Source organism: Lemur catta, chromosome 1 (assembly GCF_020740605.2).
Source record: "Lemur catta isolate mLemCat1 chromosome 1, mLemCat1.pri, whole genome shotgun sequence".
Taxonomy (NCBI): Eukaryota; Metazoa; Chordata; class Mammalia; order Primates; family Lemuridae; genus Lemur; species Lemur catta.
In genome coordinates this window covers 103,839,663-103,859,050 of record NC_059128.1, presented here as the reverse complement: position 1 = coordinate 103,859,050, position 19,388 = coordinate 103,839,663, and the positions used below count along the sequence as shown (strand labels likewise).

At 42.0% G+C, this 19,388-nt stretch overlaps 1 pseudogene; it reads left to right on the top strand.

Annotated features, from left to right (window-relative positions):
* Window positions 1–1,356: 1,356 nt before the first annotated feature.
* Window positions 1,357–7,471, top strand: LOC123635079 (annotated as a pseudogene).
* The last annotated feature ends 11,917 nt before the right edge of the window (window positions 7,472–19,388 follow it).

Below are 19,388 nucleotides of genomic sequence, written 5' to 3'. Positions count from 1 at the left end.
CCACCATGCCAATAATTTTTTTTTTCTATTTTTAGTTGCCCAGCTATTTTTTTTCTATTTTTAGTAGAGATGGGGGTCTCACTCTTGCTCAGGCTGGTCTTGAACTCCTGACCTCAAGCAATCCCGCCTTGGCCTCCTAGAGTGCTGGAATTGCAGGCATGAGCCACCATGCCCAGCCATGCCCAGCTATTTTTAAATTTTCTGTGAAGATGGAGTCTTGCTACGTTGCCCAAGCTTGTCTGGAATTCCTGGCCTCAAGTGAACTTCCCACCTTGGCCCCTGGATTATTTGAAGCTAACTCAAGACATCATGTTATTTCCCTCTATAAATATTTTGGTATATAGTTCTAAAAGATAAGGAATTTTTTAAAAAGATAATACTTTATCATACCAAAAAATCAATCTCATCAATAGAAACTACTATCCAGTCAGTGTTTCCTATTTCTTCATTTTCTTTTTTAACAGTTGTTTGAACTGATATCCAAATCAGGTCTATACATAGAGTGTGGTGGATGGATCTTAAATATGTCGGTTCTCCCCCTCTCTCTTTTTTCTCTGGTAAGGCTGTTTTGTTAAAGAAATTGAGCCGTCCATCCTCGTAGTCTCCCACAGTCCGAATTTGGCTGCATTTGCATCCCTGTGGTACCATTTAATATGTTATTCTCTTGTCTGTATTTTCTATAAACTTTTAGTATAGAGGCTTGAACAAATTCATGTCCCACTGTCTTTTCAAGACTACTTCCGAGCTGGTGACATGTGCTTCCATTGGGAGGCCCCTAATTTCTGGTCGTGTCTCCTTTTGTGACATTTGCAGCCATTGATGATCATTGCCTAGATTAATGAGAAGTTGCAAAATGGGGATGTTTTAACCACATTATTTTTTCTTGTGTTAGCCTGCATGCTTCTACAAAGTGAAACTTCCCCTCATTGATTATTTAGTTGCCCTGAGGGAGAGATCATATACGGAATAAATATTTAACGCTTTTCCTTTATCGATTTGTTGCCTAGCATCCCCCTAAGGTGACAAATGAGTTATTTTTAAAACTGTCTATGAATCAGTGGATTTAAATATGTTTGATGTGAGTCAATCCACTGCAGTTACTGATGCTCAAATAATCCTGCCTTGGGCTAGTGGAAGCGTATTCGGGTTGGCTCCTGTGTCCTTTGGCACGACCCCAGCAGTGTCCCATGGCTTTCTGCGTTATTATAGCAAGACAGTCAGGACTCACTTGTTCTATCTCCGGTCACTGGATTGATTGAGAGTCAGCAGTGGTTGACTCCCAGTTTGCAGTCTTGCAGAGATGTCACTCTGCAGATGTGGGGTCAACACTGAAGCTGAGACACCTGGGGAAGAGGCATGCCTTGTCCCCCACCAGCTTCCCCTCCACACATTTACCAACCCGTCCTGGACAAAGTGCCAGGTCTGCGGGAACCACAAGAGAAGCGATTCTGGCCTCTGAGGGCGCAGATCCAGGTAGAGAGACAAGTTCCTTCTCCTGAAGTGACAGGGCATGGGGTCAGGAGACAGAGAGGTCAGAGAAGACTAGGAGGTACCGGGGCAAGGACAGACATTTCTGACCATCCCGCAGGGCCTCGGGGACTTTAGCAGTGCTGCCCAGCACACAGGAAGGGTGATAGCCACTGTTGCGAGTGGGTGCGTGGCTAAGGGCAACGAAGCTACAAAGACCCTGGGCACCGTCAGCTTCCACATGGTCTATGACAAAAGTCAGTACAGCCATGGGGTCAGTAAATCTGGGGTCACTTTTCTCCCTTCATGCCTGTCCATGAGAAAACTCCTGTCTTCTCCAAACATGAGTTGGGCCCCAAAGAGAGATACGTGTCCCCTCGTTGCAGTCCGCTTTGCCTAGTGATATAATCCCCAACCCCCATATGTGCACACCTTGTGCCTTCACTCATGGGACACAGTGCGTGCACCCCAGGGCATAAACACATTTACACACACGGTCACGTACAAGACACCCCACTGACACGCACACGCACCGAGGTAGTGCCGGAGAGGAGACTCGGCACTGCGCTGCGGGCAAGAAGGCCCGCGCTCAAACCAGGCTCCTTCACTAGGCTGTCAGTCTCTGGACCTCCGCTTACTGATCTGTGAAACAAGATGTTGGTCTCAATACCCCGCTGTCCCCAAGGTCCTTGGCCACACTGACAATAAGACTGTGGTGTTCAAAGTATATGCACGATCACAGAAACTCAAGCCAAAGGATTATCCCAGTGATGCTCGAGTGCCCCGAGTCTCCCGGGGATCTCTCCCAGCCCCCACACCCACTCATTTTAACCAGAAAGAGTCCTACTCCTGAATGCCCAGCTCTCAGGCTGCAGCTTGCCTTTTACCTTGCCTGTAGCAGCCAGGAGAGGGGATGCTCACTGGGTAGCCCCTCCCTTGGCCTGGGTTCCCACCCACTTCCACAGAACTCCGGCAGGGACAGTCACCAGTCTGCAGGGGTGGTTGGTTCATGATTTGCCTGTGGCATTGGGATTTGCAGGCACTGGCTTTAAGGCCTGTCGGGGCCCTTGCAGGTTTCCTGGGGGCTAGAAAAACTCTATGTGTGCTGACTGGCTCCCTGAGCTCAGCTTGCCCACCCCGATCGGCTGTCAAGGGACCCTGGAGCTTCAGTGCTCCTATAGTCAGGAGTGTGTTTTGGAGGAAGGACTAGGGGAGAATAGAAGCCTTTGCCATAGAAAGGCCGCTGGGTGAAGATGGGGAAGCTCCGGGCTGAACCCTGGCTCAACAACTTAAATGCTATGTGCCTCGGGCAACCTTCCTAGGACACAGTTTCCTTTCCCTCCTCTGTCAAAGGGGAACCAGAGTGACTATCCTAGGATGGAGTTGAGAATTTACTGCTGTAATGCCTATAAAGCCACAGCAAATGCCTGGCATGTAACAGGTGTTCAAAACCCGGTAGCTGCTGCTGATGTGACTGTCATTGACTGGCCTGGTTTTCAAACTAAGACACACAGGTGAGTTATGGGAACTGCAGAAGGAGATGCTTGAATCCAATACTCAGCAAATAATAATGAAACGAGTATTAAAGTATATGTTTAGGCACTTTGAAAAGAATGGCCACTTATTCCTGTATCTGGAAATATGTAAATATGTAGACTAGTTGAGTAGAGGAGTCACTTCTTAGAAATGCTGAATGAAATAGTGAACCGTGTATGAGAAAGCACAGATGGGCTGGAGTTAAATAAGGGACTCAGTCAGAGCCAGAGGAACCAGAGAGCGCGATCTCATGGGGGAAGCCTTCACTGGGGCCCGGCTTTCTGAGGGCCTGGGCCGGAAATGGCTGGAGCATCCGGCGCCTCCTGGGCACCACTTCAGTCCTCTTGGCCCCCACTCTGGTTCCAGCCATTGCTGAGGGGATGAGTTTCATGTGGCTTCGGCCAGCCTCATGCAGGTGCCACCTTGTCTTGGGCACATGGAGCCTACTTCTCCTTCCTGAGTCTCTCTGACCCCATAGCATGCATGGGATACTCTTGGGAATTCCTTGGAACGCCCCCATGTGCAAACCCTAAGTTCAGAGGAGTTAGTGTCTGTGGGGCCACTCTTGCCCAGTGGGTGACACAAGCAAATAATAAATGCTTCTCCTTTTCATCTTCCATTTCATAAGGCACCTCAGAAGATCTTAGGAGAATCAAGCACCTGCAGGATGTTCCCTTGATAAGGTCACCTTGTACTGGCTTTTCCTCTTTCTTTGTTTCATTTTCTCCATCCCTCACTCCTGATCCTTGGAAGCCCCTCCCAAATTAACAAGCCTTTCCAGAAGCTCCACTTTTAGGGGAACCTAAATGAAACAGGGAAGAGGAGAAAAGGGCTGAGGTCTGGTTCTGGGAGGTAGGTTATCAAAGACCCATCCCCTCCCCTAAATTTGGGACTTCTTGAAAGTCAACTTCCTAGGAGAGAAACAGGGGGAAGGAAAAAACAACTCAGCCACAGAAGGCTTTCCTACATCCATCTAGCTGTGGCTAGAGTAGGAGCACAAGGTAAACAGAAGTCCAGTAAGGCTGGGCGCAGTGGCTCATGCCTGTAATCCTAGCCCTCTAGGAGGGAGGTAAGGAAGGAAGATTGCTTGAGCCTAGGAGCTTGAGGTTGCAGTGAGCTATGATGATGCCACTGCACTTTACCCAGGGAGACAGAGTGAGACTCTGTTTAAAAAAAAAAAAAATCCAGTAAAATGCCTAACATAAGCCAACATTCACATAGAAGGAAGCCCTGTGTGATTAGAAAAACTGTAAGCCGAAAAAAAATTTTAAGTAGTTCTGATTTGGAAGTATTGGTAGGTTCCTGGCAGAAGCAAACAAAAATCCTTTCTAGAAGAATATATAATATATTAAACACAGATTCAAAAATTCCCACAAAGAATTCCAAGGAACATGAGCTCATAATAAAAAATCAGTAAACTCATGAGGAAACAAACCACAAGGAGCATGAGTCAGCAGAAACAACAAATAACAAGATGAGACCCACAAATACTGCATAACATGGAATGGTGAGACACAGAATAGAAAATAAATATTTTAATATGTTTAAAGAAGTGAAAAAGGATACCAAAAATATGATGACAAAGCAACTAATAAAATTAACTATGAATATTTGAAAATGAACCAGATAAAACTTCTAGAAATGAAACTGTAATTATTAAAATTAAAAACCTCAAAAGAAAAATAAAAAAGCAGAATAGATAAAATAGAAAAAAGTATAGTAAATTGAAATATAAAGCTTAAGAAATTAACAAGAATTCTGCAAAGAATGATAAAAAGGTGAAATATGAAAGAGAAGTTAAGAGACATGGAAGAAATTCAATGTTTATTCATGATAAAAACTTCTCAGTTAGGCCGGGCGCGGTGGCTCATGCCTGTAATCCTAGCACTCTGGGAGGCTGACTTGGGAGGATCACTTGAGCTCAGGAGTTCGAGACCAGCCTTAGCAAAAGTGAGACCGTGTCTCTAAAAAAAAAAAAAAAACTTCTTAGCAGACTAAGAATTAAAAGGAACTTCCTCAACTCAATGACATTCACCAAACCCCTACATCTGCTGTCATATTTTATGGTAAAAGACTGAATGCTTTCACTCTAAGTTCAGAAATAAGTAAGAGTGTCCAATCTTGCCACTCCCATTCAGCATTTTACTGGAGGTTCTAACCAGTGCAATAGGTCAAGAAAAATAAATAAAATGCTTACAGATTGGACATGAAGAAATAAACATGTCTTTCTCAGCAGAATCCATAATTTCTATGTAGAAAATTGCAAAGAATCTACAAAGAAGCTACTACTATAGTGAATGAGGGAGTATAGCAAAGTTACAGGATACAAGGTCAATGCAGAAAGATCAATTGTATTCCTATATATTAGCAATGTACCAATAAAATGGAAATTTAAAAAATAGGATGATTTACAACAATACCATAAAAAACAGATTCATATTTTGTACAAATCTAACATGTGCAAGATCAGTATGCTGAAAACAAAATATCAATGAGAGAAACTAAAAAAGATCTGCATAAAATTTTATAAATTAGAAAAATCAATATTTTTAAGTGGCTAATTCTCCCCAATGTGATCAATAGATTTAATGAAATACCAATCAGATCCTTACAGGCTTTTTCACAAGAACAGGCTGATTCTAAAATACTTATGGAAATACAAAGAAACTTGAATATCCAAAACAGCTTTGAAAAAAAAAAAAGGATAAAGTTGGAAGACTCACACTACTTGATTTCTAGATTTACTATAGAGGTACAGTATTTAAGACAATATAATATTGGCAAAAGGATAGACACATACATCAATGGAACAGAATTGTGAGTACAAAATTAGAATCACACATACGTGGTCAATCAATTTTTGACAAGTCAATTCAATGGAGAAATATTAATAATAGTCTTTTCAACAAATTGTGCTGGCACAATTGAACATTCATTTAAAAAGAACTTCAACCCATAATTCACATATTGTTTTAAAAGTAATTCAAAAGGACCATAGACAGAAATGTAAAATTATAAACCTTCTAGAAGAAAAAATAGTAGAAAAAGCTTTGTGACATTGGGTCAGGCAAAAGTTTCTTATATATTACACCAAAAGCACAATCCATAAAAGTGAAAAATCAATAAATTATAGTTCATAAAAGTTTTAAAAATTTTCTCTCAAAACATACTGTTAAGAAAAGGCAAGCCACAGCCTGGGAGAAAATATTGGCAATGCCCACATCTGACAAAAGGACTAGTATCTAGAATATATAAAGAATTCTCAAAAGTCAATGACAGGGGCTGGGTGCGGTGGCTCACGCCTGTAATCCTAGCCCTCTGGGAGGCCGAGGTGGGTGGATCGCTCGAGGTCAGGAGTTCGAGACCAGCCTGAGCCAGACCCCGTCTCTACTAAAAATAGAAATAAATTATCTGGACAACTAAAAATATATATAGAAAAAATTAGCCGGGCATGGTGGCGCATGCCTGTAGTCCCAGCTACTCGGGAGGCTGAGGCAGTAGGATCGCTTAAGCCCAGGAGTTTGAGGTTGCTGTGAGCTAGGCTGACGCCATGGCACTCACTCTAGCCCGGGCAACAAAGTGAGACTCTGTCTCAGAAAAAAAAGAAAAAAAATCAATGACAGGAAGGGGGAACTTGGGCAGTGGTGGCAGGTTGGCAAATACTCTCAATACTCTCCTCCAAAATAAATATAAATAAACTGGACACATTTTTCAAGAAACAACTGTAGTAAATTCTTATAATTTTATATTCCCCCAGCATCCATTCTGAATGCAAATTGAATTTTCTCATTCCAGAAGCAGGGTTCAGTTACCTGTGATAATCACTACCAGTTCCTCAATGTGGTCAGTCTAGATATCTATCTTATGCAATTGCTTCCAGGTGACCACCTCCCTATAGGACAGCTAGATACAGCCTACTTGACTCACCCCACTGACCCAACACCTTGTACGGACTGCACAGACATGCCACTGTGACCACCTCTCAGTCAGCCTGCCCCACAGCACTGCCTGCTTGCTCTAAACCCACCAAGAAACCTGCTTGGCTCTTTTCCTCCCTAGCTGCTTGAGGGTTGTCTGCCATCTTGAGCCACACAGTAACTACTAGACCAGGAAGTTCATGACGAACTGACTACTTCAGAGGAAACAAATGGTCATTGACGTCCTTCACCCTTGGAAGACAGACATTAGGGAAAAACTAGCCAAATGTACAGGCCCATACCAGATGTCATCTTTGTATCTGGATTCAGAACTCACTTTGGTGGTGGCAAGACAACTGGCTTTGGCATGATTTGTGATTCCTTGGGTTATGCACAGAAAAATGAACCCAAACATAGGCTTGCATGGCATGGCCTGTATGAGGGGAAAAAGGCATCAGGAAAGCAGTGAAAGGAACACAAGAACAGAATGAAGAAAGTCAGGGGAGACGGCAAAGGCCAACGCTGGTGCTGACAAAAAGCCGAAGGAGTAAAGATTCTGCAATGATGTCATCTGCAGCCACTGTGTGGATTTTTCACAAGAAGATTAATAAACTTAAAAACGTTTTGTGAAAAAAAAAGAAACCTGCTTGGGTTACACCCTGGACCCCAATAAAGGCCTCCGTCCATAGGTACCCCCCTCTTTCTTGTTCGCCACCGGCTACTTGAGCACCCTGCTGTCTCCGGACTTCCTGTCAGCTCTTGCGGGTGCCCCTGTTCTCTCATGGATCTGTGAGTGATAAAATGCTTCTGTTACTTCACGTGTCTTGTGCGGCCTGCTTTGTGTCTCACCTGACTGACACACCTGAACCCAACTCTCCTCCCCGTCGGGGCGTTCCTAGAAAGTGCCTCTCTTGACTTACAGCCGCTCTGCAGAGAGAGACCCCAAAATCAAATTAGATGAAATCACAACAACCTTTTCAGGCTTCTGGAATTTAACCAAAGACAAACAACAAATTGAGAAGCATTTATTCCTAAAAATTGCCAGAACTTTGAGTAAACATTCATGGAATTTTACAGCCTTCTTGTCTTCAGCCGCTCCCGTCATCTCCCAGCTTGGTCACTGAGAATGATAATGTAGCCAGGACGAGGCTGGCCGTGAAAACCAGAATTATTGTCACAAAAGGGTCTATACTTAAATTTAAGTAGAAGCTGAAAACTTAAGCCAGCAGCAGCATCAGTAAAAGTTGGAAACAAATGTGGAGAACCTGTAGCTTTGCTAGCCTGGTTGGAACAGCAGACCAGGCAGAAATGCAATGAGGAGAGCCTGGAAATCAAAGAGCCACAGAAAGGCCAGATCAGCTCTGCAGGCATGGCTGGCCGACCAGGAAAGTACACACGTGGAAAAGGGAAATCTTTGAGAGCCCTAGTGAAAAGTAAAAGCCAAGGCAGTCTTGAGAACTGGGTGAACTTTGAATAAATTCTGCAACCCACACACAGATAAACTAGCAGAGTGGACACTTTATAAATTCAAGGTATTTGAGAACACCCACTGCTCAAATCATTGGCTGACCTCTAAGCCGTGCAGGCTCAGGAGCAGTCCCCAGGAAGCTAGGATAAAAAATGAAGAAGAAGAAGAAGAGGAAGAAGAGGAAGAAGAAGAGGAGGAAGAGGAAGAGGAGGAGGAGGAAGAAGAAAACCCTAGACAGAGACATCAGTGGATTTATACCACAGGGGAGACAGTATCTGTGGTTTAAGTCCAGGCAAGCTACAAAAACAAACAACCCACCCCCCAAACTACAAAAAAACCTTACGAAAAACAGAATTATAACCCAGACTTTTATAAAGTGTTATCAATAAAAAAATTATGAGATACGCAGAAAAACAAGGAAGTGTGACCCCTACTGAGGAAGAAAGTTGTTAGAACTGACTGGATACCGACATTGGATTTAGCAAACAAAAACTAAAGCTGCTATTGTAGGTATGTTCAAAGAATTAAAGGAAAATATGGTGATAATTCTACAAGTAGAGAATCTCAACAGAGAAACAGAACCTTAAAAAATGAAATGGAGGCCGGGCGCAGTGGCTTACGCCTGTAATCCTAGCACTCTGGGAGGCCGAGGCAGGTGGATCGCTTGAGCTCAGGAGTTCGAGACCAGCCTGAGCAAGAGTGAGACCCCGTCTCTACTAAAATTAGAAAGAAATTATCTGGCCAACTAAAATATATATAGAGAAAATTAGCCGGGCATGGTGGCACATGCCTGTAGTCCCAACTACTTGGGAGGCTGAGGCAGGAGGATCGCTTAAGCCCAGGAGTTTGAGGTTGCTGTGAGCTAGGCTGACGCCATGGCACTCACTCTAGCCCGGGCAACAAAGCAAGACTCTGTCTCAAAAAAAAAAAAAAAAGAATACAATGGAAAGTCAATAGTCTAATAACTGAAATTTAAAAATTTACTGTAAAGGCTAAACTGCAGATTTGAGATACCAGAAGAAACAATGAATTTGAAACTAGGTCAATAAAAATTATCCAATCTGGGCCAGGCACGGTGGCTCACGTCTATAATCCTAGCACTCTGGGAGGCTGAGGCAGGAGGATCACTTGAGCTCAGGAGTTGGAGACCAGCCTGAGCAACAGCAAGATCCTGTCTCTACTAAAAAAAAAGAAAAAATAGAAAAATTAGCTGGGCACAGTGGCACATGCCTGTAGTCCCAGCTACTCAGGAGACTGAGGCAGGAAGATATCTTGAGCCCAGGAGTTTGAGGCTGCAGTGAACTATAATGATGCCACTCTAGCCTGGACAGCAGAGCCAGACTCTGTCTGGAAAAAAAAAAAAAATCCAATCTGAAGAACAGAGAAAAAAAAATGATTGAAGAAAAATAAACAGAGTTTGAGAGACCTGTGAGACAACATCAGGCATATCTTACATGTAATGGAACTCTCTGAAGGAGAATAGTGAGAGAAATGGACAGAAAAAATGTTTGAAGAAATAGTGGCTGAAAACCTTCCCAAATGTATAGCAATATTAATATACAGATCCAAGAAGGTCAACAAACCCCAAGAAGGAAAAACAGAAATCCACACTAAGATATATCATAGTCAAATTGCTGAAAGTAGAAAATCTTGAAAGCAGGAAGGGAAAATGACTCATCAGCTGTAAAGAAGCAATAATACAAAAAACAGGTGACCTTCCAGAAACAAAAACAGTCAGAGGCAGCAAGACCACACATTCAGAGTGCCAGGAGAAAACAAAACAACAAAACAGAAACCCCCTGGCAACCAAAAGTCTGTATCCAGAAACATTATTCTTCAAAATGAAGTAAAAACAAAGGCATTCATAGATTAAAAAAACCTGAGAACCCATTGCTAGCAGTCCCATCCTATGAGAAATATTAAAGGAAGTTCTTCAGGCTGAAAGATAAAGACAGTAGATGGTAACTGAAATCCACAGGAAAAAATGAACAGCATTGTAAATGGTAAACAATTGGGTAAATAAAGAAGACTGTAATTATATTTTTCTTTTTTCTTCTCTTTTTTTGAGATGTTTTTAATTGTAATTTTCAAATGTACCATTTTAATCATGTTTAGGTGTACAATTCTGTGGCATTAGGTACATTCCCATTGTTATTCACCCATCACTGCCATCCATCTCCAGAACTTTTCATCTTCCCCAACTTAAATTCTTTATCCATTAAATACTAACTCCCTGTTCTCCTCTCCACTCAGACCCTGATGATCACCATTTTACTCTCTGTTTCTATGAGTTTAACTACTATAGGAATCTCATGTAATTGGAATTATACAACATTTGTTCGTTTGCAATTGGCTTCAGTCACTCAGTTGCTTTAAAAAAGTCTAGAATTATATAAAACAATAGTTATGCCATAATATTGTTAGGTTTATAACATATATAAATGTACCATGTATGAAATTGATAGTACAAAAGAGGGGAGAGGAAATGAAGCTGTATTGGAGCAAAGTTGCTATATTTTACCAGAATTAAGTCAGTATAAAAGCACATAGTGATGTTAGAATTTTAATTCTTCATCAACTACTAAGAAAATAACTTTTAAAATATGGTTAGGTTGAACAAGATGGCTTACACCTGTAATCCCAGCACTCTGGGAGGTGGAGACAGGAGGATCACTAGAAGCCAAGAGTTTGAGACCAGCCTGGGCAAAAGAATGAGACGCCTTCTCTACAAACAATAAAAAATAGTGGAGCGTGGTAGTGTGCACCTGTAGTCCCAGCTACTGGGGAGGCTGAGGCAGGAGGATCTCTTGAGCTCAGGAGTTGGAGGTTGCAGTGAAGTACGTACGATTATGCCACTGCACTCTCGCCTGGGTGACAGAGTGATACTCCATATCTTTAAAAAAATAAATTGAAATCATACAAAATGTGTTCTCTCTATACAACAAAATTAAATTAAAAATCAGTCAGAGAAGAAAATTGAGAAATCCCCAAATATTTGAAAACTAAACCAGGAACTTCTAAATACCTATGGGTCAAAATGAAAACACAATGGAAATTAGACAATAAGTGGAAGTGAATGAAAATTGAAACACAGCATATCAAAATTTATTGCATATCATTAAAGCAACGCTTAGAGGGAAATTTATAATTTTATTTGTTTTTTTTTTTTTGAGACAGAGTCTCGCTCTATTGCCCGGGCTAGAGTGCCGTTGCGTCAAGCTCACAGCAACCTCAAACTCCTGGGCTTAAGCAATCCTTCTGCCTCAGCCTCCTGAGTAGCTGGGACTACAGGAATGTGCCACCATGCCTGGCTAATTTTTTTCTCTCTCTATATTTTTTTAGCTGTCCAGATCATTTCTTTCTATTTTTAGTAGAGACAGGGTCTCGCTCTTGCTCAGGCTGGTCTCGAACTCCTGACCTCGAGGATCCTCCTGCCTCGGCCTCCCAGAGTGCTAGGATTACAGGCATGAGCCACCACACCCGGCTGGGAAATTTATAATTTTAAATGCTTATATTAGAATAGGAAAAGAGTCAAATGTCAGTAATCTAAGTTTTCATCTTAAGTAGTTCAAAAAAGAGAAGCAAATCAAAGCCAGTGTAAGGAGGGAGTGAATAATAGACACAAGAGCAGAAATCAACAAAATGGGGGAAAAAGCAGTAGAGAAAATCAGTGAAGCCAAAAGTTGGTTCTTTAAAAAGATCAACAAAATTGATAAAGCTTTAACTGGTCTGACCAAGAAAAAAAGAGAGAATACACAAATTGCAAAATCAGCAACGAAAGAGGGGACATCACAACGGACCATTTACCAAAAATTACAGCGAACTCGTTGTGTAATGGTGCAGACTGAGTGCTTTCCCCCTTAGAGCAGGGAAGAGGCAAGAATATTCTCTCCCCTTCCATTCAACATTGTACTGGAGGTTCTGGTCAGTGCAGCAAGGGAAGGAAAAGAAATTAAAGGCATGCAGATTGGAAAGTAATAATTAAAACTGTTTTTAATTGCAGATGACATGTATGTAGATAATTCCATGGAATGTACTTAAAAACCAGTAGAATTAATAAGCAAGTGTAGCAGGGTCACTAAGGTCAACTATGCAAGATCAATACACATAATCAAAAAGCTTCTCATGAAGAAAAGGCCAGGCACAGATGGTTTCACTGGTGAATTAGCACCAATTCTTCATAAATTCTTCTAAAAATTAGAAGAGGAGGGAACACTTTGCAACCCATTCTATGAGGCTATGAGGCCAGTTATTACCCTGATACAAAAACCAGGCAGACATCACAAGAAAAGCAAAAACCAAAAAACTACAGACCAACATTTCTTCGATATAGATATAAAAATCTTTAACAAAATACTATCAAACCGTGGCTGAGCACAGTGGCTCAGACCTGTAATCCCAGCACTTTGGGATAATGAGGCTGGAGGATTGCTTGAGGCCAGGAGTTTAAAACCAGCCTGGGCAACATAGAGAGACTCTGTCCCTACAAAAAATTAAAAAATTAGCTGGGTGTGGTGGCACATGCTGGTAGTCCTAGCTACTCGGGAAGCTGAGGTAGGAGGATTGTTTGAACCCAAGAGTTTGAGGCTGTAGTGAGCTATGTTTGTGCCACTGTACTCTAGCCTGGGTGACAGAGCAAGATCTTGTCTCTAAAAAAAAAAAAAAGAAAAAGAAAAAAATTATATATCATAACCAAATGGGATTTTTCCAAGAATGCAACATTGGCTGAATTTATGAAAATCAATCAATGTAATACACCGTACTAATAGATTAAAGGAAGAAAACCATAGGATCATCTCAACGATGCAGAAAAAACATTTGACAAAATCCCCTCTGGAAATAGAGGGGAACTTCTTCAAAATGTTAAGGGTCATCTGTGAAAAACCCACCACTAACTTCATACTTAATGGTAAAAATCAAAATTTCCTTCCTAAGATCGGGAACCACACAAGGATGCCCATTCTCACCACTTCTATTCAACACTGTGCTGGAGATAATAGCCAGGGCAATTAGAATCCATTTCAAATTTTATTAAAATTGGAATGGAAAAAGTAAAACTATCTCTATTTGCAGAGGACCTCATCTTGTATACAGAAAATCCTAAGGAATCCAATAATAAATAAATCCAACCAGTTTTGAGAGTACGTCAGTATACAAAAGTCAACCATATTTCTATATGTTAGCAATGAACAATATAAAAATAAAATTCAGAAAACAATTATAATAGCATCAAAAAGAATAAAATGATTAATAAATTTTTAAAGTACAAAACTGGTACTCTGAAAACTATTAATAAAATATTGTTTAAAGAAATTAAAGATGATCTAAATAAATAGAAAGACATCCCATTTTTATGAATTAAAAGATTTAATAGTAAGATAGCAATAGTCCTCAAACTGATCTACAGATCTAAGGCAAACTTTATCAAAATCTCAGCTGTCTTCTCTGCAAAAATTGACAAACTGTTTCTATTAATAAAATACATATGAAAATTCAAAGATTCCAGAATAGCCAAGTAATCTTGAAAAAGAATAGTTGGAGGACTCACACTTCCTGATTTCAAAACTTACCACAAAGCAACGGTAATCAAGACGATGTAGTACTGGCACACAAATGGACATACTGTATAGATCAATGGAATAGAATTGGTAGTCCAGAAATGAACATATACATGTATGGTCAACTGATTTTCAACAAGGGTGCCAAAATCATCCAATTGGGAAAGAATAGTCTTTTCAACAAATGGTTCTGGAACAACTGGATATCCACGTGCAAAGAATGAAGTTAAATCATTTTTTTCTCACTATCTACAAAAATTAACTTAAAATGGATCAAAGACTTAAATGTAACAGCTAGAAGTATAAAACTTTTAGAAGAAAATATAGGATAATCCTTTATGACCTTGAATTTTGTAAAGGATTCTTAGATATAATACCAAAAGCACAATTTAAAAAAACATAGATATGTTGAACTTAATCAAAATTAAAAACACTTTTGCTTCAGAGGACACTGTATTGGTGTTGGCAAGCTATGTTCCTTCTGAAAGCTGTGGGAGAATCCTTTTTTTGCCTCCTTCTAGCTTCTGGTGTTGGCTGTCAGTCTTGGTGTTCCTTAGCTTGCAGTTGCATAATTCCAGTCTCTGCTTCTGTCATCACATAGTGTTCTTCATGTGTGCCTTTACTTCATATCATCTTATAAGGACATTAATCATATTGGATTAAGACTCACTCTCCTCCAGTTTGATCTTATCTTAAATAATTACATTTGCAACAATTCTATTTCCAAATAAGGTCACATTCTGAAGTACTAGGGGATTAGTACTTCAATATATCTTTTTTGGGCACACAATTCAACCTATACCAGACACTATCAAGAAAGTGAAAAGATAACCCATAGAATAGGAGTATGTACTTACAAAAATCATTTATCTAATAAGGAACTTGTGTCTAAACTACATAAAGAACTCTTACAACCCAATAATAAAAAGACAAATAACCCAATTTAAAAGTGGGTAAAGGTATGGATATACATTTCTCCAAAGAAGGTATACAAATGGCCAATAAGGACATGAAAACATGCTCAGTATCATTAACTGTTAGGAAAATACAAATCAAAACCACAAAGAGATACCACTACACATCCATTAGGATAGCTAAAATAAAAAAGACAGACAATAACAAGTGTTGACTAGGATGTGAAGAAATTGAAACCTTCATACGTTGTTGGTAGAAATGTAAAATGGTACACTTGCTTTGAAAAACAATCTGGCTATTCCTCAAAAGGTTAAAATAGAGTTACCTATAAGCCAGCAATTTCGTTCCTTGGTATATACCCAAGAGAAATGAAAGCATGTGTCTATACAAAAACTTGTACAAGAATGTTCATGGCAGCATTATTCATAATAGCCAAAAACTTGAAACACTGAAATGTCCATCAACATTTCAATGAATAATCAAAATGTGGCATATCCGTATAATGCATTACTGTTCAGCCATAAAATGGAATGAAGTTCTGATAAATGATACAACATGAATTAACCTTGAAAAACTTCTGCTAAATGAAAGTGGCCAGTCACAAAAGATCACATATTGCATTATTTCATTTATATGAATGTCCAGAATAGGCAAATCTATAGAGAGAGATACAGTAGATTAGTGGTTGCCTAGGTCAAGGTGAGTTGAGAGGAAGTGCAGAGTCACTGGTAATAAATACAGGGTTTCTTTTAGGGGTGATGATATATTCTAAAAATGATTGTGATGATAGTTGTACAACTCTGTGAATACACTAAAAACCATTGAATTGTACAGTTGAAATAAGTGAATTCTTTGGTATGTGAATTATATCTCAATAAGGGTGTTAAAAAATGGAGAGAAGATCCTATAAGATTCCAGAGAGTGACATCAGATCTCATACAAAGGATTGGGAATCAGATCAGCATCAGACCTCTCAATAGCAACACTAGAAGCCAGAAATCCATGAAGCAATGCCTTAAAGATGCTGAGGGAAATTTATTTTCAGCTGAAAATTATATACCCAGCCAAAGTATCAGTCTAGTGTGAGGGTAGAATATAGACTTTTTCAGACACACAACGTTAAAGAAATTATCTTCCATGAATACTTTCTCAGGAAGCTGCTGGAGGCTGTGCTCCACCCATAGAAGGGCATAAACCAAAAAAGAAGAAGTGAAATCCAGGAAAACTGGAGATCCACAGAGGAAAGAGAAGAAATGAAGTTTCTTCTGGCAAAGGGAAGTCCCAGGATGAAGACTGTGTAGCTGATCTAGAGAGCTACCAGTTCAGATGGGCGCAGGAGAACCGAGGGATACAGAAGGGGCGTCTCAGAGGAAAAAAAAACTTTTTTAAGGAACTGGAACTGATAGTGAAAATGTGTACTGAGAATTATCTTGCCAGGCTTTTGCAGAAGATGGGGAGATTTAACCATGGGTCAGAGAAAATAAGCAAATGAAAAAATGAGACAATGATTAACTCTGCAGGGGGAAAAGAAGTTGAAAAACAAAGGAAAGCTGGTCATAGCGTATTAGTTGGTTCAGGTGTGAGCACTATTTACTGATTGCAAATGTAACAAAGAAATGTGGTGTTATGGTATTGAAAGGACAGGAGAAAGGATGTTAGTGAACCTCATCTGTCACGATAGGAGTGTCAAGAGACAGTATCTAAATTGGACCTCTTGGGAGACAGCAATAATAGCAATAAATGCTTTATTTAGGAAGTCAAAACTAGAAGTAACAACTACATGAGTAGAAATGGTTGCTTTTGGAGAGTAGGTTGAAGTAAGGTGGGAAGTGTGCAAAATAAATTCTAATTCATTGGTACACTTTGATTCTGTAAACACTTTGCATTATTTTGGGAAACAAAAATTGACTTGAAGACCTATCAGGAGAAACAATGATAACAATAATAGAGTCTTTCTTTTCGAGATTTTCCTGTCCTCTGAAACAATTCCTCTTTGAAAAATGAGCAGATAACCGCACCCAGTTTTTCAAGTGTTTCATAAAGTGCACCCTTATAAGTAACCCTGGGAGGCAGGTATTGATGAGGGATCTTGGTGCTGTCAACCTTGAGTAACAAGATTCAGGCAATGTGATCAAATATTGAGTTTATTTGAGCACAGAGTTTGAGCATGGCCACGCAGGAGGACACAGACTCCAGAGATGGTGTCAGTGCTTTGAAGCAGAGAGGTTTGAGGGACGTTTATATAGGCAAGGTCTGGAGAAGTTTTATAGGAGTTCGACAATTTCCACAGAAGGTTAGTGCATAGCTACTGCACTTTGATTGGTTATGGGCAGTGCTTCCTTCCGGGGAGAGTATATTTAACATTCCGAATTAGGAATGTAATAGTCAAGGGGTCTTTTATCTCAGGAGCCATCTGGTCTGAGCTGGGAACAAGAAAGTAAGGAAAGAAGTTAATCTGTAATAGAAAGTCAGTAATTAGAAGGTCAAGCTCTCTGACTCCAAAGTCTCTGGTCTCCAAAGTCAACATTCCTCAGGACCTAAGAACATTTAGAAGCCCCAGATAGACAGATTACCCATTTTCTTTTACAGTGCTTTGTGAAATATGAAGTTGCATGTTGGTTATATGGTTGCTATCAGGCAGGACAGAAGTAAATATTTTCATTTTATGCACATGACAACAGAGGCCCCCAAAAGGGAAGTAACTCTCCAAAATCACCTAACCAGTTAGCAGAGCTGGCATCCTGACTCCCTGTCCTGTTTCTACTCAGCTGGCCACAGGCCTGGGGACTTCTTGGCCCCCATGCTGCGCCATCTCCCCTCTCCTCACACCGACCCCACCTGGCCTTCAGACACTTTCCACAGCCTCTCTGGCTCTGAGCCCCGCCTGGAGGGTGATGCTGACTGTGAGCTACAGGCTGGGCCCTCATCCTGCTCACACATGGAGCCCTGATCCTGCTCACAGAATGCGTCCTGGCTCTAGTCCTAGACAGTGACCCTGGTCATAGACTGAGCCCCAAACCCTTGCCACCAACCCTCCTACTAATGTATACAAGTGAACACCAGTTGGGCCTGTCCCAGAGGACATGGGTGGCTGGGTGCCATCCCCCCAGTGCTACAGAAATCCTGTCTCAGGGCACATGTGGTGCAGCTGTGGCCTGGTTAAACTCTCTGACACAGTTCCCCTCCATCCTGGACCAGACTCAAAGCTACAGCCTGTGCCCCGTCCATTTCTGTCCCTTCCCACTGCCCTCCTATGCAGGTGGGGGATTGTGCAGCCTCTGGTAATGACCACTCTGAGCAGACGTTGTCTGTGACGAGTCACTCTGGCTCAGAATGAAGCTGTCCAGCGTGGACAGCACTTGTTCTGCCTTCTCTACTGCAAGCGAGTAACCCCTCTAGTCCAATGTTCAAGCACAACCTTGAACTGGCTGTTCCCCACCCAGGAGCCTTCAGTCCCACCCCTCCCCAGGCCAGCATTTTCCCAACATGATTTCCAGGAGCTGCTAGAACGCTGGCTCGTTACAGCTGCTGCCTTGCTCTTAGTGACTGGCTCCTCCTCCAGGCAGTCCTCTGTGTCAGGTGGCGGCCATGCCCGCTTCTAACCATTCTCATTTCTCATCAGCCCAGGAGGGGTGGAAGATCAGGGCAGGGGCAGTGGAAGTCACCAGTGCTGGCAAGCTGGAGGGGAAAAGGTGGGATAGCAAGGGACAGGTGGCAATATATCACTGAGTCGTACACGCCAGGGCAGGCAGGAAGCTGAAAGACCGGCCCTCCTCCTCTCTCCCTTACTGGACAGATGGAGAACTGAGGCCCCTGGAAGAGGAACTTTCCTGAGATTCCACAGTGATTTAGAAGAATAGGGGCCAAAATATGGCTCCCCGATGCTGAAAACCAGTTTTGAACAAAAGGAGAAGACCCTGTAGCTCCTGAGGCCAGAGGAGGTCCCTGGGCAGGTGGCGGGGTGGGGGTAGAGGGAAGGAAGACCTTGCTACTTATCTAAGTCACCAGCCCCGGGACCTCTGGTTGGAAGGGGCGTGGGGTTATGCGTTCCTCATAACCAGAGGCCCACAGGCACAGCCCGGGCCGTAGCATGGCGACGCCGCCCAGCCCTGCAGCAGGCGGAGATAGGTTGCTCTCTTGGACATGTTTCTCTTTGTGGTTTGGAGCCCAGCTCTGCTCCTCTCCCAGGGGATCCTGGGATTCCTCAGCTCGACCTAAGGACCCTCCGGACCCAGAACAGCTCCCCTGGGCAGCTCCAGGGCTCTGCAGCTGCTCTGGCTGGCCATAAGGCGCTCGGGAGGTACGAGGCACCTAGATCCACAACCACAGTATGTACTGGGGGAGGGAAACTGGGAGGAGTCCAGCCTGTAGGGGCTGCTTATGGGAGCAGACTGCATCTGAGAAAATCACGGCAGACAGGTGGGACCCTGCCCTTCCTCCCAGCCAAGGGGGACGGGCTGTGCTTTTCAGGTGCTTGGGCTCTTGCCTTGATGCTGCTCCCCAGGGCAGAACTCTGTGCCCACCCAG